This window comes from Amblyomma maculatum, chromosome 7 (genome assembly GCF_055883805.1).
Source record: "Amblyomma maculatum isolate TAMU_Amacu chromosome 7, ASM5588380v1, whole genome shotgun sequence".
Taxonomy (NCBI): Eukaryota; Metazoa; Arthropoda; class Arachnida; order Ixodida; family Ixodidae; genus Amblyomma; species Amblyomma maculatum.
The window spans coordinates 83,725,294-83,749,061 of NC_139350.1; the positions used below are offsets into that span (position 1 = coordinate 83,725,294).

The 23,768-nt window shown below is 45.9% G+C and overlaps 1 long non-coding RNA gene across 2 annotated transcripts; it reads left to right on the forward strand.

Moving 5' to 3' along the window:
* The first annotated feature begins 2,084 nt into the window (after window positions 1-2,084).
* LOC146183774 (uncharacterized) lies at window positions 2,085-9,929 on the forward strand. 2 transcript variants are annotated; one of them, XR_014708797.1, is made up of 4 exons: window positions 2,085-2,219; window positions 3,599-3,724; window positions 4,208-4,363; window positions 9,570-9,929. It is a non-coding gene; the product is annotated as an uncharacterized LOC146183774 (long non-coding RNA). The 2 variants fall into 2 exon arrangements; XR_014708798.1 differs by lacking the exon at window positions 4,208-4,363.
* Window positions 9,930-23,768: the final 13,839 nt, after the last annotated feature.

Here is a 23,768-nt window from a genome sequence, read left to right on the forward strand (position 1 = left end):
GTGGCTTAAAAGCAGAGAAGTGACATAATGGTAGTAATGTAGAAACAAAAAAAATTAGGAATAAAATGATGGTTTAGTTAATCAATCTAAATCAATAATTAAGATATAGGGAGAAAAATGAGCATGATAGCTACTGCTGCCACCCCGTTTCGAAGGGGACGCTCCTATATTCCATCCATCCATCCATCCATCCGTACCGGCCGTAGCCTACCGCGCTCTCGCGTCATCGACAAGATGACTACCCTCACTGAAATATTTTCCTTTCCTTAAGTCGTAACTGACCGCAGCTATCGATGAGGCACCTGTCAACAAATTTCAGGGCCTAGTTTAAGTCTTGGACTGGAAATCGCGTACGTATTTACGCCTATCACTTGAGAAAGCTTCAATGGAGTTAGCGCAGAGTTTTTGACATTTCATGCTCACAAAGGAACACAGAAGTTTTAGATCAACAACATTAGAGCCTAGGCTTTTATTGATATAAAGTACATTTGTATTTTTGTAACAGTGAATTGCTTCAGTTCAACTGGCATGCATTTATGGGTTCTCTCTGCGCGCTCTACATTAGCTAACAAGAACACGCCGTTGCAGTTTTATTTATATATTATATTGTCACGTGATGATGAAAATGCCGTCGGCAATAAATAAGCAAGCTTGATCTTCACAAGAACCAACGCTTTATTGGGCTGACCTGCGCCCGCAAAAGAACTGACCAACTCGGCAGCAGTGATAGCAACAATCGTGTGCGGCGGTCGTCTGTTCTAGGAATGCCCGTTTCACGCTTCAGCGCTCGATTTAAAGGCTGCGAAGAAAGATCGAGATAAAGCCCATACCGGTGACTAGCATACCCTGGAACATTGTAGAAACAGACGCGAATGACTGGAATTTTCAAGATACATCTCTGTTCATCTTGCGTGACAAAAACAAATGATAAGGCTACGTCTCGCGACAAAATAAATGAACAAAGAATACATAATCGATTCGTTCGCTGGAATCGCAGGGATAATTGGCTAGCGGCAGCTCGGCAGCGTTGGCCTGGCGGCTCCGTGGCTCGGCGGACGGCATCAACGGTCTCAGCAAAGACGAGGCGTCTTTTACCCGGAAAGTCAGGGGCACTTCCGTCCCGTATAATTCTCCCAAGCGGGGGCGAAAGGAGGAAAGAAAAAGCTGAGAGGAGGACTTCTCCCTCGCGCCTAAATTTTCCCCTCGCACTGAGGGCGCCGCCGACTGCGCTGCGTGGCTTGCTTCGTCGCGTGAACCGCTGCAACCGTTACGACTCCGCTCGTTTTGAATTAGAACTGTCGTCTGCGTCGGTCGTCTGCGTAGCCTAGCGCTGTGAATTCTCTGCGTGTTGGCTTATCGGCCAAAGTCGCGATTTTTCGTCGCGGTTCTTTTACTCTGTGCATCTCATTCCTGCTGGCTCTTCGCCCCTTCGTGAGACGAGAGACTTGTCTGCGTGCACCTCCAGTTCCGTGGACCCATCTCGTCTGCTCATTGTGCTGGCCATTACAGTCGGCGATATCCGCTGTGTTTCGTGTTGTTGAGCTTGTTACCTTCATGTACTGTGCCCAGACGGCCACTGACGTCCGACGGACAACCGAACTCGGCCGCAACTCGGCGGCCGATTTCGGACGTCCGCCGGAATTCCGGCGTACGTACGAAAGCGGATGGTCGAATCCGTTCGCCCAGCGGACAGCCGCCGTTCGTCCGCCACTGGATTTGGTTTTACACAGCTATGATATAGTTTGTAGTCGTCGTGCTCGTCTGAACTGCATATAAATCAGTAATGCCGTCAAGTCTGCATTATATGATGCCAGAGCGAATAGATGCGATAGAAAGCGTTTCCATTAAACAGTTGTTTTTTTATTTTCCGCATGTTTCATCGTTGAATTCTTCCATCAAAACTTTTTTAATAAACGTTAAATGACCATTAAACATTTTTCTATCATGATGCTTCGGTGAAATTTTAATCAGTGGCTGAATAGACGCAGCAAGCAGCAAGCTCAAAAAGAACGAAACCGAACCTATCCTTAAAAATATCTGAAATGAGCCAATCCAATCCACCTGACAAGTTGAAGTTTAGTCATGGAAGATCGCTTCACGTTTCCGTGTTCTGCATTTTCTGCGCAGTTACAAATACCTACGGCTGTAATGCACTGCTAGCATTGTTTTTGCTGTGGCTTGGTGCGGCTGGCACACTTTGTTCACCCGCCGATTCCAAAGTAAGTATTTCACCGAACTTTTGTTTCTTTAGTGGAACTTTTCGATGCACCGATGGTGCTGAGCTTTTGGGTAAGGAAACAGCTCTGTACAGCAGCCGAACGGTCGAGTGTTTTAGGCGAGACTGACAGGATGGCTCCGCGCCGACTAACTAAAGTGCAGCCTCAAGTCTGAGGGCCATCTTTCTCGGCATTACTGGACGCTGCGCCAGTAAGCCGCGCAACTTCTCGTGTCTCTGATAAAGGAGTGCCTGCCTGAGCTTTAAAGGAGTTACTTTGTTAACCATGCGCTACGTGCTGAGTTGTAAAAACTATACGAGAAAACTTTTGCACTCGAGCCTATCGTGCGACATGCCTACACTTGTGAAAACGTCGCGAGCTTTTTTTTTTTTTTTTTTTTTTTTTTTGGACAGCCGCTGATCTTTCTCTCTTGAGCTTTACGGCAACTACAGTTTCTAGAGGGAACGGCTGTAGCTGCTAAACTAAAGGATTAGTACTCTCCTTCAGCTTTGACAAACCAGGACAGCACCTTGCGCATGTTGGTTATGCATGTGGGACCGAACCGCGCAGAACAACCGGACAAGGAGATGAGAGAAAAAAAAAAGTCAGCACTTGTCTTTTTCTTGCCCCTTTGTTCTGCGCTGTTCTGGCATGAATTTGACATACCGCCGCCGCGATACAGTTGGGCTGTGAGCTCTGGTGCCTGCAACGCCTTCTTTTATGCAAAACAGGCATACTGGGAGGCCATGCAAGCCGCGGGCTCTATTAAAAAAAAAAAATAGAAAAAAAAAAACCCGAGATGAGCAAAAGTGAGATGAAAACAAAATTGTTGTTGCCTTGTCCTTACAGATATTCAAAGGCTCCTCAGAACTTCACTGCATTATTGACAGCGAGATAATGCCAAAGCTACACTAGAGCCATGCAGCACCTTATAGTGCATGATACTGAGCTTGTCTCGCACTGAAAGCTCTTACCATGTTCTTAGATTATCATATTAAAGTAGCTTTAAACCCATGCTTGTTAATACAGTGATAGCCATAAATTGAATCTAGGGCATCATGCTCACATACAAGGCTTCTGATAACCGCTGGTCACATGATGTGGGCTATAGCAGAAACCTGTACCTGGTCATCTTACAAGCATTTGTGCAATTGATGCTTTTAATGTGTTGTAAAAGTTTTTGTGTTCTGTTTCTGTATGGGAATGCTTTCCTTATTCAAGGCTAACATTTGGCTTGCTACAGCAAAACCTGTACCTAGTCATCCTAAAAACAACACCGCAGTTGGTGCTTTTAGTGTGTTGTAAAAGTATTTGTGTTCTGCTTCTGTATGGCAATGCTTTTCTCGTTGAAGACTAGCATGAGGCTTCCAAAAATTTTTCAGATGCCATTTGCTGTAGCCGATTTCGTAGGCCAACAGGAAGCAGCACTTTGAGCATGGAAAACTGTCATCCACGGGGAAAAAACAGCAACATCTTTTTGCATTCTCATTTCTTTGGTATGGCTAAAAGTGAGTATTGTATCATTATCTATATTATTAATATTGAATCATGATTGTCAGTGTTGAAGTTGTTTGAGCGTGATGATTTTAAACACGCAGGACATCCCTTCGACATTAAGGTTTTAGCTTGTTTACATGTAGGATGTAGAACTGGTTTCAACAAACTTTATGCAGCAAATTCTTTTTACATTGTCCACCATGTTACTTTTTGTCATTGTCCATTGAAGTAAATAACCAGTATTTTACGTTTACACAGTCGTCCACTCTTAGCTTGAATGGGAATGTGTGGCATGCAGTTTGCAAAATAGCAATGCATCCGTCACAGCCATGCATCAAGGCTAAGTGGCTTGTGCGTAGAGGGACCAGCCGCTCCAGCTTCACGTCATCCGCCTCTTTGCTCCGGTGTGCAGACGTGCATTGAGGCAAAGTGGTTTATGTGTAGAGAAACCAGGAGCTTCTTTGTCACATCTGGCTGTTTGTTACGGTGTGCAGATGCGCATCGAGGCAAGGCTGATGTGTAGAGGGACCAGGAGCTGCTGCTTAACGTCCTTCGCCTCTTTACTACAGTGCACAGCCGTGCATTGATGCTAAGTGGCTTGTGCATGGAGGGCCCAGGAGCTGCAGCCTCACGTCTGCCTCTTCGCTCAGGTACGTAGGTGCGTATTGAGGCAAAATGGCTTATGCATAGAGGGACCAGGAGCATCTGTGTGGCGTAGTGTGTATATTTGCTATGGTGCGTATCGAAGTACAATGGGGGGCTCATGTGTAAAGTACCATGAGCTGCTGCGTCATGTCGTCTGCCTCTTTACTATGGTGCGCAGGCATGCATCAAGGCAAAGTGGCTTATGCGTAGAAGGACCAGGAGCTGTTGCTTCACATCTGCTATGATGCGCAGCTGCGTAATGTGGGTGGTGGTGGAAAACATTTCCATCAGATACAAATACAGGAGGTTACTCACTAGCTGACCCTGAGGGGGCCTGTCCTGACAAAAACAAGGGGTCCCTAGTTTGGGACCCCAGGGGTGGTAGAGGGACTAGAGGCTGGTACTTCACGCTGTCTGCCTCTTCGCTACGGTGTGCGGCTGCGATGGATGCAGTGGCATCTCAAAAAGTGCATGCCACGCACTCGCATGTTCAGCCTGAGTGGACGACTGTGTACCTGCTATAGCTTTGTTATTCATAGAATAAACCTAGGCCAAGTTGGATAAATTATAGCTCACCTCATATGTGGTCAGCAAAGAAAAGCCACTCCAGAAAATCTGATGCATTTACTGTCATAGGATTCTTATTCATATACATGCTACTGACAAGTCAGATTCTTCACCCTCAGAAATGCCAGAAAAACAACCAAGGGTGCGTCTGTAATAGTCTAGCTTGCTCTTTCTCTGCAGACTTGAGTCAGATGTGTGTTCCATTGCTGTGGGTGGGACAGGTGTGAATCTGTGATTTTAAGCTTGCAACAAGTATGTTATTGTAGTTTAAAGGCAAAACGGTACTAATAATCGTAGCCCCCCGTGGCCTTTATCCCCTTTTAATAGTGTTGCTAGACACTGAATTATTAGTTTACTCTGCACTGTTTCTGTCTAGTTAATGTGCGGAGATGTACATATATTTATATGACTTGGAGTTGTCGACTTTGCACTTAGAAACATTGTAGCGTTATCTGATGTGTTGCTTTCATTTCTTTAATGATTTCTGTAAGGGATCGGTGGGTATGCTAGGCACCATTATTAGTCTGCTCTTTTTGGGTCACCTGTTCAATGCCCAGCTGCGGCCGTCTCCCACTTGCCCTCGGACAGGAGGCGGAGAGACGCGCACAGAGAGGCAGCTACAGCAGCTACAGTGCTTAACGGAAACGTAGGCAGAGAGGGAAAGAAGTCCCCTCTTCCGAGGACTTTGCTGTCGCACTCGAAGACGCGGGGACAGGCAGTTTGTTCTCGTTGCTGTGTCATGTAGGGGGCTCATGTTTATTTAAGGAGCTTTACAAACAGTATACAACTAAGGGGTCCTTAGTACTAAGCGTACTAAGGGGTCCTTAGTACGCTGACTAGACCCATCACCCGCAGGCAGCACAGCTTTGAAACGAGTACCTCTTTTGGAAGAACTGCTTATTGTTCAAAGAAAAAACACTGTCAGGTTGAAGGGTGTAAAGGCCCTCTTCCTTGTTGGGGAGCCCATAAAAGTGACAATTATTCAGTGTAGGCGCGCTGAGTGGGGTCTCGTTGAGGATTCCAACCCTGGATGTCAACAATGGTGGGAGATGGCGGCGTTGAAAAAGGGCAAGTGTGTAACAGTGACGGTATGATGCGGAGCGGGAGGATGTGGGTTGGCTCTTCTGATGTGGTCCGCAATGGTGCTGACTCGGACGCCAATAATTGCAATAATTGCCCTGTAAAAGGAGCCGCCAAGGGTGCAAGCTTTGGGCAATGGTTGCGCACGTGGGACACCGTTTTGATGGGTTCTAATTTTTTTTTTCTTTTTTTATTTCCTAGGGGAGAGAGTTTGGCATGTGACCTAGTGAGCCAATCATTTCGAGGTCCATTCTCTAAATTCCGTTTGTTGTGAAACGAATTTGTTGTCCCTTTTGCATTGCTTGTATTAGGGAGAGAGTGAAGAACCTTATGAAAGTGGAAAGACATGCCAAAATGTTTGTTAGCCAGTCATATGTGAGTTCGTTGTCATTGGGGATAAGAAATGTGGGCGGAGTCCTGAAGTTAATGAAACAGCCCCGCGGCCTGGAGAACTCTCCGTGTGCAAGTTGTTGTGGCCAGATGCAGTAAATTCACTATTTTCATTTCTATATAACATGCCTTTCTGAAGATGGTGAGCTCTTTTGTCCAATCCTATAAGAAAGCAGCAAAGCGCTCCCAAATCTTCCACAAAACTGTGTGATATCTTTAATGCTAACTGCGGCTTGGTGTCACTCAAAGCATGTAGTTGAGGTAGATTTCTTCCCCCCCCCCCCCTCTTTTTGTTCGTTCAAATGAGGACCAGCGGACACTAACTCTTGCTTTTGTAATGGCCTAGGTCCCGCCTTAAGGCAGTACTCCAATGTCAATACCATTTTTATAGCTATGGCTGTCCAGCAGCACTAATGTCTTTTATACACTTCTTTTACTAATCTCTTACCCAAATGGTGGCTTATACTGCGAGGGCGTAAGTCTCTGGACAGTATGTCTGGAGATTTTGGACTAGAATCGCAATGTAAACGAATTGTGACCTTATTTCTCTTGCACACATGAAAGAACTAACGTTCAACTTTCACATAGACAAGTATGGTCAGAGTTTCCTGGTCGATGTGAAAGTTATGTGCTTTGATTGCAGTTTGTGTAGTCCACGCACTTTTGTCCCCGATATTACATAGGGGCAAATTAGGCGCCTTTACAGGGGCAGTTTCGTTACCTTCCCCATAAAAAAGCTACAGTGTTTCTTGTAAACAGCTGGCTGCATTTATAAAGACCATTATTTTTTTGTAATTTGTTGTATGTATGTATGTATAACTTTATCAGGGAGCCGGCAAACGACGGGTCAAAGCGTCGTGACGCTGGCCAAGCGTCTACCCGGGGTTAATGCGTAGTTGAGAAATCCATGACATACATGCACAGCTGGTTGCCAGAATTATGCAACCATATTTCAGTAACTAACATCCATGCTGCATGCTGCCGGTAATACATCAGGAGCTTGTGGTTGTCAGCTTTTTGTGTTTTGTGTAACTATAAGCCTTGCTATTGTAATGTCACATATCGCGCTGTGGGTAAACAAATAACTTTACTTTTAACTCTTGTAGAAGCATGAACACTGCGCAATCACTGCGGCGGGCTATGCTTCCACATTGGGCTTTAGCCACATGTCAAATGTCTATCTTTATTCTGCTGCAGCAGCTTGCATGTTATCAGATAAGTTACTTCGTCGCAGCTGCTCTAAGGAGACGCTTTCTAGACGCTTGTAGCCTAGATGTTGATGTCGATATACCCCTGACACGCCCAGGGAATGTCTTCGGTAGAGGGTACATGGAAACCAGCGAAATGTGCAGCTTACAGAACAAAAAGGTAACAATTTTAAATGATGTTATTGTTGATCACTTCTTTTCAGAGCAGGAACAATGACTTTAGAAATCTGCCTGTTAAACCGCTCAAAATGCAGGTTTCTGCCGCCAATGCGTACCTGTGTAATACTGCAATGCTCTGGCTGTGCTTTATACAGGGGTGTGAAACTCCCTATACCTCCCAGCGGCCACGAATTACAGACGCTAGCGCCAAACTCCCCATTATAGGATTATAGCGGGAGGGGGCGCGTAAAAAATGGACATGACGGGGGAGGCCGTATAGCGGACTGGTCCAAAAAAACGGTGCGCTGAAGGGGGTGTCGGTAGGTTGCTTCAAGCAGCGCGGATCGCGCGCTCGCGTGCGCCCGCTCCCGGGAAAACGCTCTGCCCGTGGATTTTCTACCGCATCATCGTTCTGCCTCGGCGCGACCGGCTCGCGGCAGGAACAGTGTGATGGAAAGAAAAACCACAAGCATAGCGCTCTCGAGGGCACAGGCGCTCGCGAGCAAGCGTACCCGACCGCAGCAAGAAATAGCACTTAGAACAGCAGATATTGTTTCTCTTTTTTATTAACTGCATGTGAAACAGAAAATGAAAAGATGCGACAAGGTATCCCTCACACACACGCACTTTACATAGCTAACAGTTTACAGTAGTGTTATGTGTTCTGCGCTAACATTGTAATCTTGCATGCTTGCTTTATCACTACAAAAGAACCCGGTTTGCCGGCACTGTTTCTGTCAGCATGTGTACAGTTGATATGAAATTAAATAAATGATGCAACATATTCATTCTACGCATTCCATACCATCAAAGCAATGTAGAAACATGAGCAAATAGCTGCTTTCTAGTTACCTAGTGGTTGGTATTTGATGCAAGTAATCACATGTCACTGTGCTATACATAACCAAAATGCATGATTAAAAATTTACACTACCCTTCCTGGAAGAACCGTCTTCTTCGAAACGCACGTCTCTCCACAGTACATGAAGGTAACAAGTTCAACAACACGAAACACAGCAGATATCGCCGACTGTAATGGCCAGCACAATCAGCAGACGAGATGGGTCCACGCAACTGGAGGTGCACGCCGATAAGTCTCTCGTCTCACGAAGGGGCGAAGAGCCAGCAGGAATGAGATGCACAGAGTAAAAGAACCGCGACGAAAAATCGCGACTTTGGCCAACACACAGAGAATTCACAGCGCCAGGCTACGCAGACGACGGTTCTAATTCAAAACGAGCGGAGTAGTAACGGTTGCAGCGGTTCACGCGAGGACGAAGCCACGCAGCGCAGTCGGCGGCGCCGTCAGTGCGAGGGGAAAATTTAGGCGCGAGGGAGAAGTCCTCCTCCCAGCTTTTTCTTTCCTCCTTTCGCCCCCGCTTGGGAGAATTAGACGGGACGGAAGTGCCCCTGAGTTTCCGCGGCCTGCTTTATATTCATATACAGCATCCTTTATGCTTAGTTTCTTTGCATGTGCACTCCATGTCTTGGGCATTGCTGAGGGCGCATAGCAGCAAGCATAACATGCCATGTTTGGTCAGAGTGGCATGTTCAAAGAGACGACATAAAAACATTAAAATACTGAATGCCAGGTTCTGGTCAAACTACGTTTGTATCTTGTTAGTCTGTATGGGTTTTGCTGGAGTTATATGACCTTTCTATATAGTATGTGACAGTTCTGAATGGAGATGCATGCATACAGTGCCATCTGGAAAAAGCAATTGAGAGAAACTGGCAGTTGCCCTTGGAGATGTGTAATCAAAGTTCAGCACAGATAACGTGAATTTCATTTTCCCTTCTATTGCAGGAGGAGCCCAACCTGCTCTTTCCATCTTAGGCCTGAAAGACCAGCAACAGCTGATCGAGCAAATGCACAGGATAGTAACTGCTCCTGGAATCCCGGCCTGCGGAGGCCGCCCACAGAGAACTCGATCATCTCCTCGCTAATTCCGAAATATTAGGTTTCAATAAATACCCTTTCCTCCACCACCTCCCCAAGAGAAGAGCTGTCACGGCCCAGGATAATTAAAAAAAATGATTCAAGTAGATTCTTAATACTCCAGTTAGCCTGCATTTTACCATGCCATTAACATTGATATTTTTTTAGTGTAGACTATTTATGCATGCAGTTTTTGCAATAAAGCCAAAAAAAATGCTTTTTTTTACAACCCCGTATGCTGGTATGCACTTCGCATGTTTTCAGGAATGATGCATTTGTGTAAAGCTCAGCTAGCATATGTGCCTCTTTGATGGAAGTTTTAATTGCACACTGCTGTTCAGTGCTTTGTGTGTGAAAGTAAAGCAGACAACAGGATACTTGAACCTGTTGCATATTGTCTGCTTTACTCTCACGACAAAGGCATTGAGCATTAGTATGTGACTGAAATTTCCATGGCACATGCTTGCTGAGCTTTACACAAATGTTATTGGCAAATTTTTACACCAATAGCGGGCCCTGCAAGCAAGTTCCGGGAAACGTCCGAATGTCCGCCTCCGGCTGTCCGTCGGCCGTCCGTGGGACGCGATCCGGATCCACGAACGATAGTCCGACGGACGTCCGCTGTACGTATATCGAACATAACCGGACTTCCGTCGGATGTCCGAAGGTCCGAAAACGGACGTCCGTCGGTCGACCGTCGGACGTCTATGGCCGTCTGGGGTGGAGAGACGTGCGTTTCGAAGAAGACGGTTCTTCCAAGAAGGGTAGTGTAAATTTTTAATCATGCATTTTGGTTATGTATAGCACAGTGACATGTGATTACTTGCATCAAATACCAACCACTAGGTAACTAGAACGCAGGTATTTGCTCATGTTTCTACATTGCTTTGATGGTATGGAATGCGTAGAATGAATATGTGCATCATTTATTTAATTTCATATGAACAGTACACATGCTGACAGAAGCAGTGCCGGCAAACTGGGTTCTTTTGTAGTGATAAAGCAAGCATGCAAGATTACAATGTTAGCGCAGAACACATAACACTACTGTAAACTGTTAGCTATGTAAAGTGCGCGTGTGTGAGGGATACCTTGTCGCATCTTTTCATTTTCTGTTTCACGTGCAGTTAATAAAAAAGAGAAACGATATCTGCTGTTCTCTGTGCTATTTCTTGCTGCGGTCGGGTACGCTTGCTCGCGAGCGCTTGCGCCCTCGAGAGCGCTATGTTTGTGGTTTTTCTTTCCATCAAACTGTTCCTGCCGCGAGCCGGTCGCGCCGCGGAAGAACGATGATGCGGTAGAAAATCCACGGGCAGAGCGTTTTCCCGTTCGCGGGCGCACGCGAGCGCGCGACCCGCGCTGCTTGAAGCAACCTACGGACACCCCCTTCAGCGCACCGTTTTTTTGGACCAGTCCGCTATACGGCCTCCACCGTCAAGTCCGTTTTTTACGCGCCCCCTTCCGCTATAATCCTATAATGGGGAGTTTGGCGCTAGCGTCTGTAATTCGTGGCCGCTGGGAGGTATAGGGAGTTTCACACCCCTGCCTATACTACAACATCATGAAGGAACGGGCAGGGAAGCTGACCCGGAGAGAATACAGACACTCTCACACAGCTAGTGTCTAGCAGCTAGTGTCTACGGCACTTCAAAGCAGTCTGTTTCAGCGGAGTCTGCCGCTGCTTTTTATAGGCTTGCCAATTCACAGGTAAAAGGAGAGCCCTGCAAGTTCAGACATCACGAGATGACTCAATCGCAGGTGGCGCGACCGCATTTCCTCCACCTCCTGCAGTCGGGCGAGGGCGACGCACTCTCCCTCGAGCGCCGGACTTGGCCAGCGTGCGTTTGCACACACATGCACGCACACACATTTGGCGCCTGGCAAGAACACGCCGAGACACGTTCGCGGGAGGAAGCGTTGGGCGGCCGACTGGACGGCGCCGAAATGGCCGAACCGCTCGCTCTTCTGCCTGTTGCTATGCGGTGGCCGCGTAAGCTGGTTGGTTTGTGTGGTTTAACGTCCCAAAGCAACTCAGGCTATGAGAGACGCCGTAGTGGAGGACTCCGGAAATTTCGACCACCTGGGGATCTTTAACGTGCACTGACATCGCACAGCACACGGGCGCCTTGCTTTTCGCCTCCATTGAAAAGCTGCCGCCGAGGCCGGGATTCGATCCCGCGTCCTTGGGAACAGTAGTCGAGCGCCGTAACCACTGCGCCACCCCGGCGGGTGCCGCGTAAGCTGTCACACTTGTCGATGGCGAAACGTAACAGATTGCCCCGCCAGGGAAGGCAGATCCCGAAGGGCAGGGGACCGCATCCGCTGTCCGGAGGGATTGGGATGTTGCTGCTAGCCGTGGTCGTCCGACTCTGCTTCTCTTGAACCCAAACAGCCAGAAGACTTCCTTGGCAAGTCCTGGTTCCCAAGGCACTCTGCAACTTGCCTTCGGGAGAGTTTGCTGGCAACCCACAACGTCACAACCGCGCTAAAGACTCAAATCTTCACTAAGTTATGCCAGACTATTCCCCTCTTAAATAACGCCGAAAGTTGGGCGAATTGGTGAACGTTCATGATGGAAAATAGCGCAAAAAGTACACGAAGGACAAGAGGACGACACGGACAAGCGCTAGCGCTTGTCCGTGTTGTCCTTCCGTCCTTTGTGTACTTTTTGCGCTATTTTCCATCATGAACATTCCCCTCTTATGCCCCCATCTACATTAAAGGGCAGCTCAGCAGCACTTGCAACTTGGAACGTGTCCACAAATTTGAAAATTGCATTTTCAAAAAACGATCACTTCAAACAGATAATACAACGCAATAGGTTCAAAATCCTATGTCAGGAAGAAAAACACCAACAAGTGAAAACTGAGGCTTCTCACGTCATCGCCGTTACCGTGAGATCCCCTTTTCACTAAAGCTTCGGCTGTCCGTTTTACGGAACAACCTTATCTTCCTATTTCTGTACAAAGAAACACATGAGCATGAATCACTCACTTTTCTGAACAACCTATCCCTCTCCTTAGGGGTTGCGCATGTCATGCATTTTCTTTGCACGGGCGCATTTGTGCCGCTTGTTTTCATTTCGCAATCGTTTTCGTCTTCTCTCCTTACGGTGATAGCATTCTTTCTTGCGCCTGCCCTTCGCGTTTTTCGTCGGCAGCACTTGAATACTAGCTTTCTGCTTTCTTATTAGCCCTCTCTGACAAACTAGCGGTCAACGCTCTAGCGGTAACCGGAACTAGTAGGGCACGGGTGTCGTCGAAATGCGGCGCCGCGTTTGCATCGCGGCCAGCAGCGCATGACTCACTTTCAGTCACATCCGAGCAACAACAACTGCTCACGCCAGCTCCCACACTAAGCATTTCCTCTTGCTGCTCGCCACTCACGTTACCCGGGTCCTCCAAAATGAGCCGCATCGCTCAGCGCTAACCGGCGCACGATCAAGCTCCTTCGACAGATGGGGCGCTTCGGATTGCGTGAGGGCCATGTGTGCCACGTCCGCGTTCGCACTGGGGTTGCTTTTCTCGTGAATACAACCTAGCGTGGTATCGGGACACGAACGATTCTGACTGCTCTGGTCGCTCGCTGTAGCCTTCGCAAGTCTCGCTCTCTACAGCGGACGCGCACTCCTCGTCGGTCTGCCCTGGCTGATCACAATTCGTGGGCTGCGCAGTTTCCCTGATTGGCACTTCGGTTTTCTGCGTGCCCTGCTCTACGACAGCTGATTTCGGAAACCGAAATTCTGTCATTTTCTAGCTTGTTTCCATCTCCGCCATGCTCTGCATAGCTTCTGCTTTTAACTCGAGAGGTGGTTCAGTTACTAGCAGTTCCCCACTCTTATTTGATGGAACCGTATCACATACAGCTACGTGGGTCGGCGTGCAGTTCACCACACTTAACGGCGTCACTTCGGATTTCTCGCCGATTAAGCCTGCGCTAACCATCTCAGCTAGTGGCTCGACCAAGGTAACACGATACTCTTCTGTTCGAGGCCCGGTCAGCTCACTACTGCGATCACGTTGCTCGGCCGCTTCCCCAAGCTGTGTCTCACACTCCGGTGCAAGTTCGATTAGCTCCGGAACTTCCGCACTGTCAAGCTATTCGCTTACAGCGTCTTTCAACTGATACGTCAAATCAAAGTACGACTTGTAACAATTTTTCTCGCTCATATCTTTTCCGAAGGTCATGAGGCATTATCTGATATCGTATCAGCAAAGACTTTTTTAGTTCATCGTAATGTTTCAAGCGGTCGCCAACCAAGCGCTTGATTTCTTCCGACGCTTCAGCGGAGAGAAGAGCTACCAACTTCTGCGCCCAACTATCTCGCTCGAAGCATTTACTTCTACAGACACTCTCGAAGTCTGCCACATACTCTGCCACATCCTCGGCGATGAGGAACGGTGGCGAACCGTCTCGCGGTATCGAACCGTTACTCTGAATGGCAATGAAACCTTTAATCTTTTCCACTCTCATTCTATGTGCTGAAATCTCCAACTGCCTCAGTTTCCTTACGCGGGCGTCCTCTTTCTCGTAACGTTATCTACGTTCACGATCCTCTTTCTGGTGACGTTCCCTACGTTCACGTTTCTCTTGACGTTCGTCAATGATCTCAAGGCATTCTGAAAGCTCGTCATCTTCAGTTTCCAGCGCAAGAATAGCCTTTAACACTTCTGGTTTTCTAAGTTTGTCTGACAAATTCAGGCCCAACTCCTTCGCAAGCTCCAGAAATTTGGGTTTGCGCAACGACTTCAAATCCAAATCCATGACTGTTCCGAGTGCTGCCTTCTCTACTGCCCACTATTGCATTGCTGTAATTAACCCAGCAACAACGACAACACAATTACCAGCTCTGTTTTCTACTTAACAAAAGCCTGGCAAAGCTCAGTAGAAGAAAGTTGCGCACTCACCAAACCTCGCAGCCAAGAATCCAACGCAGTCCTTCTGCTGCAGGCAACCAGTCATCACACAGGGCTCGTTGCACTGCTCCCGGCTTTCCGCTGAGCTGCTTGTTGCACGGGTCACGCCTCGGACATCTCCGCTCTTCCCACCAGATGTTGCATCATGGTCAGGCCTTGCTCATCTTACCGGCCACTGTTACGGCTTGGTCGTCGTCGCCCCTCCGCTCTTCACCAGTTGTTGGACGATGGTATCGCCTGGCTCGTCTGACTCGTCCCACCTACCACGGTTACGGCTTAGTCGTCCCACCGCTGCCTACCAGTTATTATGTTTTGGTCGCACGCCTGAGTATCGTACCACTGCCTCCAGTTATTACATTTGGCTCGCGGCCCGTAGGTAGCATTGGCCTGGCGGCTCCGCGGCTCGGCGGACGGCATCAACGGTCCTAGCAAAGACGAGGCGTCTTCTAACGAAACAACCTTTACTACAACATCATGAATTGGAACGGGCAGAGAAGCTGACCCGGAGAGAATACAGACACTCTCACACAGCTGGTGTCTAGCGTCGTCTCTGCAGTCTCTAAGGCGCGTCAAAGTAGTCTCTGTCTCAGCGGAGTCTGCCGCTGCTTTTTATAGGCTTGCCAGTTCAGAGGGAAAGGGAGAGCCCTACAAGTTCAGACACGACGAGATGACTCAAACGCAGGTGGCGCGACCGCATCTCCTCCACTACAGCCATCCAGGGACATCGCACTCTCCCTCGATCGCCGGGCTTGACCAGCGTTTGCACACACATGCACGCACACACATTTGGCGCGTGGAAAGAACACGCCGAGACACGTTCGCGGGAGGAAGCATTGGGCGGCCGACTGGACGGCGCCGAAATGGCTGAACCGTTCGCTGTTCTGCCTGTTGCTATGCGGTGGCTGCGTCAGCTGTCACACTTGTCGGTGGCGAAACGTAATACTACGCAGCGCCGGCGTCAAGGACCTGCGGTCGCTGCCCCATCGGCATGTTGAATCCTGCTCAGAGGAGCAGCGCGGTCCCGTGAGTTTCGCTCTCTATCTGAGGAAGAAGGTCCCGAAACTTCCGCTGTATAGATGAGGCAGCTTGTGACACTGCCCTCCACTGAATAATATTGCCTCGGAATATTCTAGACATCCACAAGCGCCGAGCACGACGTTATTACGCCCCGCAGAGAGGTGCAGTAGATTGGGTCCGTTCGATGCACCAAAGATCGTCACTCACTACGGTTCATGACGCGCACCATATAAGCACTGAGCAGAACCCGCACAGCACCACAACACTGTACTTCGTCAGTCATGTCTTGAACACATGTCACAAGTCACTAATCACTGATAACAATCAAGGGAGCACAAATAGACAGGCACATCATGTACGATTTTCATTACACAATCAACACAATGCAGCTAAGTAGTAGTGCAAGCTCAACAACTATTCCAGCCGGCTCATGTAACCTGCTCCCATGTTCTCGCTGCCTTTAATATACTCGACACAGAAGTTGTATTCCTGAAGCTTAAAACTCCAGCGACGAACACGGCTGTTCGCAGATTTTGTTTCTTTTATGAACTTCAAAGGCTGATGCCCCGTTTCGACGAGAAACCTTCTCCCGTAAAGGAAGACTTGAAAGTTCTCGATTCCCCAAACGAGTGCTAAAGCCTCTTTCGCAGTGGTTGAATACGCTACCTCTCGAGGAAGCAACTTGCGGCTCGCATAGGAAACTGGGTGCAGGAATTCTTCTAGCGATGGAAGTAGAACGGCTCCGACACCTCTATCAGAAGCATCCGTTCGCAGGATGAATTCCTTGGCAAAATCTAGAAGTTTCACAATTGGTGCCTCAACCAGTTTTTCAAGCAAGTTCTTGAAAGCCCGTTCTTGCTCGGGGCCCCAGCTCACGACTGAAGGTTGACCCTTCCGTGTTAGATCTGACAGAGGAAAGGTCGGGTCAGCATAGTTCGGAATAAAATCACGGTAGTAACCAGCGAGTCCCTAGAAGCATCGGACTTGCTTCTTTGTTGTTGGCCGTGAAGCTTCTTGTATCTTCTGTAGGGTCTTGGTGAGGGACGACAACTCTCAGTATGCAATTTGGTGGCCCAGGAATGCGACGGTTTCCATTCTGATCTCACATTTGAGCGGTTTGAGGGTGAGACGAGCCGCTTCAATTTGGGCAAAGACCTCGTACAATGTTTGGCGATGCTGTTCCCATGTCGCACTTGCAATTAGTACATCGTCGAAGTAGTACGCCAAGTCGGGAATATCGGCCAAGATGCTTCGCATCAGCTTCGTAAAAATGGCTGGCGCCTTCTTAATACCGAAGGGCATATATCGGAATTGAAAGACCCTCGTGCCAACCATGAAAGCAGTCATTGCCTTTGAATCGGGTGACAACGGCACTTGCCAACATCCCTTAGATAAGTCCAGCTTGGAAAAACATTTCTTGCGCCCTACCGAGGTGATAAGGTCGTCCGCACGTGGTAAGGGCTCGGCGTCGTCTGCGATGACTTCGTTTAGCTTCCGAAAGTCAATGCATGGGCGATGCGTTTCTTGGCTTCGTTCTGCTCTACGTCGATTAGTCTCTCGGAAATGTGTACTTCCTCAATAGACTGCATTTGGGAGGGCTTAGGAAGCTCTATCTCCCTAGCGTATGTGTCTTCTGCTGACATTACTGCACAGACAGCTGCCACGATTGTGTCGTCTTTCCTTTGCTGGTATTTCTTTAGCATGTTGATGTGGAATATTTCTGTGGCACGGCCTAAATCCACTTCATAGTCCACATCGCCCCTGTGGCTGATGATTGAGAAAGGCCCCTTCCATTGCTAGAGCAGCTTATTGTGCTCTGTAGGAAGAAGAATAAGAACCTTCTCTCCCGGTCTGAGTGAGCGTTTGTGGCTTTCGATGTTGTAGTAGCAGCGGTAATGCTCTCCTAAGCACTCTAGCTCTTTGTGGGCAAGTTTACAGGTATTCTCCAGTCTGTCCCGTAGAGCAAGCACATACTCACGTAGTTCGCAACACGTCATGGATGATTGCATTAGTCCAGAGCTCTCTAAGTACAGCCAGAGGTTCACGCACATTTCGCAGAGTTCGAATGGGGAAAAGCCGAGGCTTTCTTGGGGTACTGTCCTGTATGCGAACAGGAGTGGAGCCAGGTAGCGATCCCAATCGGTCGGTCTCTCTTGACACATGCGCTTGAGCATTTGTAAGTTGGGACTAGTGGTGAGATAGACAGAGTTTTGAAATGTGAGGGGTTGTAGGTCTTAATTTTTCAAAGTTCCTTGAGCTTACATGTCTTCTTAAAGGTTTTTGTTGTGTTGTCTTCAACTTTCAAATGACCTTCATTTTTGAAACCAGGCACCTGCATGCGAGCCAAGGAATGTTTAGCGAATGCATTGGTGACATCTCATCTGGAGTCCGAAGACTCTGATGCTGCAAAAAAGGATTTTCACTGATAGTGAGGATGATATGTCAAGCTCAAGTCTACATAGTTCCTTCATGCAGAGTGAGTGTTTGACAGTTTGCTCCTTGTATACTTCAATATGTTTTGCATTTAACCTTAACATAGAAACCTGTTTCAGCCCTACATCTTATGCACATATACACAAACATCACAAGCTGCAGAAGTTTGAAATAGTTCTTGTCACTTACTGGCGGGGGTGCAAGGAATGCAAGGAAAATAGCAGTTGCACCTTCAGGAGCTAAACAGAAGGCATGATGGAGTATTGATTGCAATGTCTTAGTAGTGAACTTTTTTTGCTGTTGTTAATGGCTTGAAACAGGCTAAAAAACTTTTGCATTCTTGCTGTTCCGCTAAAAAGTGAATGCTGGCACTTAGGTCTAATGTATGAGATGATCACATTGTGATCACATTGTTTGATACACAAAGTTAACTGCCGTGCTAACTTCACAGGAGGCAAAAATGTTACATGATTGACTACAAAGCAGATTAAATTGGCATATAATGAACTTCCTCTTACTGTATCATCTGACATTATGTGTTGCACATGATTGTGTAATTTTTCTAACATGCATATCAATTCAAGTGGTGCAAGTGGTCGATTCCACAGTGGTTTTGTCAGAAATGCTCTAGAAACATTTTGCCGAGAATTCATTCTGGAGATTTTTGGATGTAAACAGCATTCACTGATTTTCGTTTTTTTATATTAAATTAGACTCACTCTCATTTGTAATGCCACTGGTTGTGAATATTCCACTGTTTAAGGAAAGAACCCAGTTAAATTGCAGTAGGTTTGTAATAGGGAAGTAATCATTGGCATTCATATAAGTGCATATAGCTACAAAAGAAAGCTTGTAGCTATGGATGTGCTTGGGATGATGCTATTGATTACTTACTACCCCATGAAAAATCTGCTTCACCTTATAGTGCACCAAAGACGATTCTAGCTCACTTTGAATTGTTGATAAATTCATTCTTGCCCCACCAAATGATAGCTGTCTCACTTTAGATCATTTCTCGATGAGGTGGTGGTCCCAGGTTTAAATGCCAGATCAGGATGCATTTTTCTTCAGTTACAAACTTATATTGCATATAGCTGCACTTGGCGTGAATGCCAGTGGGTAATTACTCTCCTATCATTGACTCCGAATGTTCAGTACGAATTATGTTCATGCAATTATTTCATTGTAACACACATGCAGCTCAGCTGTGTATATTTTATAGGTTTTGCAGGTGAAAGCCCATTCATACTAGTTGAAAGCGAAAGAGACGAACCTCGGTACAATAATGGGAAGGAGCAGATGCGGCAGCACCACAAACCTAGTAAATAAATGGCTTGCTTCAATGTGCAGCTTCACCCAGAGCAAGCGGTGTTAATCAGTATTTGAAAAGTTTCCTCTTAAGAAGACATTTTTGTGTGTTACAGGTGCACATAGGCAAACAGTGCAACAAGCCTCACAATCATCTGGCTCAGCCCCAAGGGATACGCAGAAAAGGCTAAATACCTCCCGCACTCGAAAGCATGACTCAGGCGCTGGATTTTATTCACATCAATTCAGCAAAACCTCCATGAATGAACAAGGTATTCACTCCTCTGGTAGCACCCATTTCGCCCTTCAGTCTGTGTTCATAGTAAAATGCACTGTTACTGCTGTTTATATCCAAAATAGTTTCATTTGTATTGATACTGATGCAGGGTTTTAAATGTAGAGTACCTTACAACAGTAGCAAAAGTAGCCCAAAGCAGTATTTTGCTTTGTGTTCAGCGCATTTGTCATAATATGAAGCTGTACGTGATACGAGCTGTGCTCTAATGTACACGTGCGTTTACTCATTTTCGTGTGTTGTAAAATGGCCTGATTGTTCTTTTAGATATATCAATTTAATAAAATATTTCTACATGTGTTTAAAGGCTGAAAATATGCAGCCCTTCTTAATGTGGGAGGTATAAAATTCTTTGTTATTTTTGGAGCTAAGACACTGCAAGAATCAATGAGAACTTATAAAAGCTTTATATTTTATAGAACAACTAGTATTTCTGTTGTCACATACTTCTGCCTTCATATGTGCAGTACCTTTTCTTTGTGGTGAATACAATAAACAATATTTCAAGTTTAGGAGCTAGGTCTTCTGCAGAGCAATTGCAAGTGACTGGTACATATGATATGTATATAAACCTGACTGCGCTGTGCTCCAGTCGTTTTTGGATGGTCCGCTAATGCCAAGAAACATGTTTGGTAGCTTGAGTTGTAAAAATCTCTTTCTTTCTTTTAGCAGCACTATGGAGTTTTCCTGATATGAATATTCTTAGGCTTCCTCAATTAGAGCTTAAATGTTCATAATATGCTGAATGCTGAGAAAGACTGCCTCATCTAATAATTGTAGAAAGTGCTGCTTACATGCTTGTATTTTTATTTTTTCATGGTTCATTACTAAACTTTGAATTTGCAGGGCTTTTGTTTACACAAGAATCATGAGCACTGTATTTTATGTGCATTTTTTTCCTTTAGTGTTTTTAGAGATTTGCGATTCAATACAGCTGATGGGAGTCATACCATATCAGTTAGCAGCTGTAAGCATGCATGAAAGCTCGTAAACATTTTAGCATCACTCCTTAAGTCAAGTTCTCTTACTTCTCGACATTGTTTAGCTTGCCTAGCTGAGTAGCTGCATTTTTGTGAGGCATCAGCCACTAAACTTTTATAATCTTGCATTTTTCTCCCGAATTGCTACTTACCATTCAATGGTTGATCCTTGCATGCATGAATTACTTATTAAAAAAAGGGATAGTGCTACAATTGTGTTGGATATTTTTTTTACAGACAAGTAAAAATTGCAGAAAACATCAATACAACAATTCTAGGTTAGTTGCTAAGACATACTGTGTATACTTTGATTTCATAGTGTTCCAAGTTGGATGTACATATGTAGCTGCAGTTATATGCAAATGTAGCTACATTGTCTGAACTGGTTAATTATGGTTCCTCCATAACATGGGTGCAGACAGAGCGAGTTGGTGAAACGATTACGCTTTGCTTAGTTGTTATATCAAAAGATATGCCACAGCTATTACTATTGTGAGAGATTGGGGTGGCGTAGTCACTTAGGACATCAGGATCATTTTACCAAAGTAATAATTACTTATGTTTTGAGCACAGAAGAATGTCTGAATCAGGGTCTCATTATACTGGAGCATAAAGGAGCACTAGGGTAAATGTTTTTTTTATTCTCAGTTATATGTAAATATAATAGCACACACCAGGCATTTTTTGAACTTTTGCTGGTGGTTGGTGCACCCTGTAGAATTAATGTCCATTGCTGTTTTTATTTCAGCCTTTAAAAAGAAGGTTTTTCAAAACCAGATAGTCATCTTGTCTGAGCTCAAAAGTATATGGGAAGCAATGCAGTTCTCTGGATCAGGAGGGGCAGCGATTATCAGGCTGCCAGAGGACTTTCCAGTGCTTCTAGCATCCTGTGCTCAGGATGTGCTCGCATTAGATGAATACCTTTCATCGTCAAAAAACTTGGACCGCCTAGTAAGTTTTATTTTTCAAGCCATAAGGGCTAAATGCCCCTTGCCATACACCGTGGTGATGTGGCTAAACATGCCATTTCAGAAACTGCAGCATGCATCACTGGCCTTTTAGTTTTATTTTGGGATGGCATCACGCTGTTCTACCTGCTACTCATATTTTTCTCTCTTGTGCCCGCATGCTGCCTCCACTTTTCAATTCGGATGAAACATTGAGTTATGAGGACACCTCACTGTGCAGGTCACAGTCTCTATGGTGTAGTATCTTGTAACCACAATGAGGCCATTTGTAACAAGGCACCACTGCTACTACTCTGCACTGCAAAAAGGCTCGAGGTAGCACTATCAATTCTAGAGAATTCTTGGGACCTCCCTACAATCTGTGCACTGTTCAACAAAGCACCTGGCGAGTCCATGAAATACGGTCGTTCTCAAATAAATGTTTAGATCAGATGTTCAATAAATAAAATTGCTTAGGCAAATGTTTTTCAGTTTTACACAATTTGAACTGTCGGAAAATTCGAACAAATTTCTGAATGCCTAATCAAATATTTTACTGCATTCACAGTGTGGCTCCCCCTCCTTCGTTAATTTGATTTCATGATTGTTTCTGAGATGCTACTTCTCCTTTTCATGCAATATTTACACTAATGCAGTGCTTACTTGCCTGGCACATTTATGCTTTCAAAATGTTTTGTTTTTCACCATGGTGAGGTGCCATTGAACATCTTGCATTTGGACAAGGCCTACGTAAACCTAGTTTAAAGGCCCTAGTGAGGCCTTGTATACACAACGCCAGCAATTTGGAGTTGTGCTATGTGATGGAGATCAGTCCAAAAAGAAAACCTGCATAGTTTTTTTGTGCTGCAGTTTCTTCTCTTGAGACGTCTGCTGTGTTATTATTCCCTGAATATTGAAGCTTCTCCCCCCCCCCCCCCCCCCCCCAGTCCTCAAATGTCCACCTCTTATTTTCTGGTGATAACCCTGTCAGTAAGAATAGGGATTCGTTGCCAACGTCATAATCATGTAATTTGATGTTTTTGAACAATGCACCCGCCATTCAAAACTAAACATGTTTTCGCATATTCCAGGTCAGCTACTTCTCGAAATATGGTGGCACAGATTTAGCTGACACCGTTCGCAGGCTTCTCTGACAGCTGCTCTCCAAAGGGGCAGCAATCCAGTTCAGCTGAACAGGAACAGGAGTAAGCAAGAATGCATTTGCCAACCTCAAGAATTCGAACGACATGATACTGGGTAGGTGCTGTATTCTCTACCCTGAGCAAGTCATGCATATTGTCTTAATGTGCCTTAAAGGTCTTAATATGCAAGGCCTGCTGTCATACTACCCCAATGGAAGCAATGAAAATTCAATGACACTGATGCATGTTTGTGTAATATGACACAGCCATAGAAGGAAGTCATATGGTATTTCCTAATTTCTTTATTAAATGGCTATAGAAAAAGTAATTCTAATAATGACATACTCCTCATGCTGCTGGTACAAGAGAATTATTTAATAAGATAGAACAGTTTTATTTTTGTTAAAATTCCTTGCTCAGGTATTTTGTGGCTCTCAGCTTGTTTTCCATTTTTGCTAAAAGAAATGTATAGTCTTGAATTTTATGTTATTATATTAGGTATTTCTGTTTGGTGTGCAGGCTGTGCAAGTGTTAACCATTTCAAAGAAGCATCTCAGCGAGAAGTCAGTACCGTAGTTAAGCGACGGCTGATAGGGACTAATGACAGGGCAGGAGGCCACTCTGAAAGAAGGGTCAACACCTTGATGCGAAGGAATCCAGTGCTCTGACGTGAACATGGAACCATGAACACTGAATCGCAAAGGCAAAAGACGCAACTTTTTTTTTATCATGTCAAAGGCCAAAGCGCAGAATTTTTGGGGGGTCATGTCACAAAGGTCAAAAGTGCAGCTTTCTTTTTGGTCATGTCACAATGGACAAATGTGCAGCGTTCTTTCTTTTTTTTTGGTCATGTTACAAAGACAAAAGGTGCAGCTTTCTTTTTTGATCATGTCACAAAGGCCAAATGTGCAACTTTTTTCTTTTTCATCTTGTTACAAATACCAAAGGTGCAGCTTTCGTTTTGATCATGTCACAAAGGCCAAATGCGCAACTTCCTTTTTTTTTTGGTCATGTTACAAAGGCCAAAAG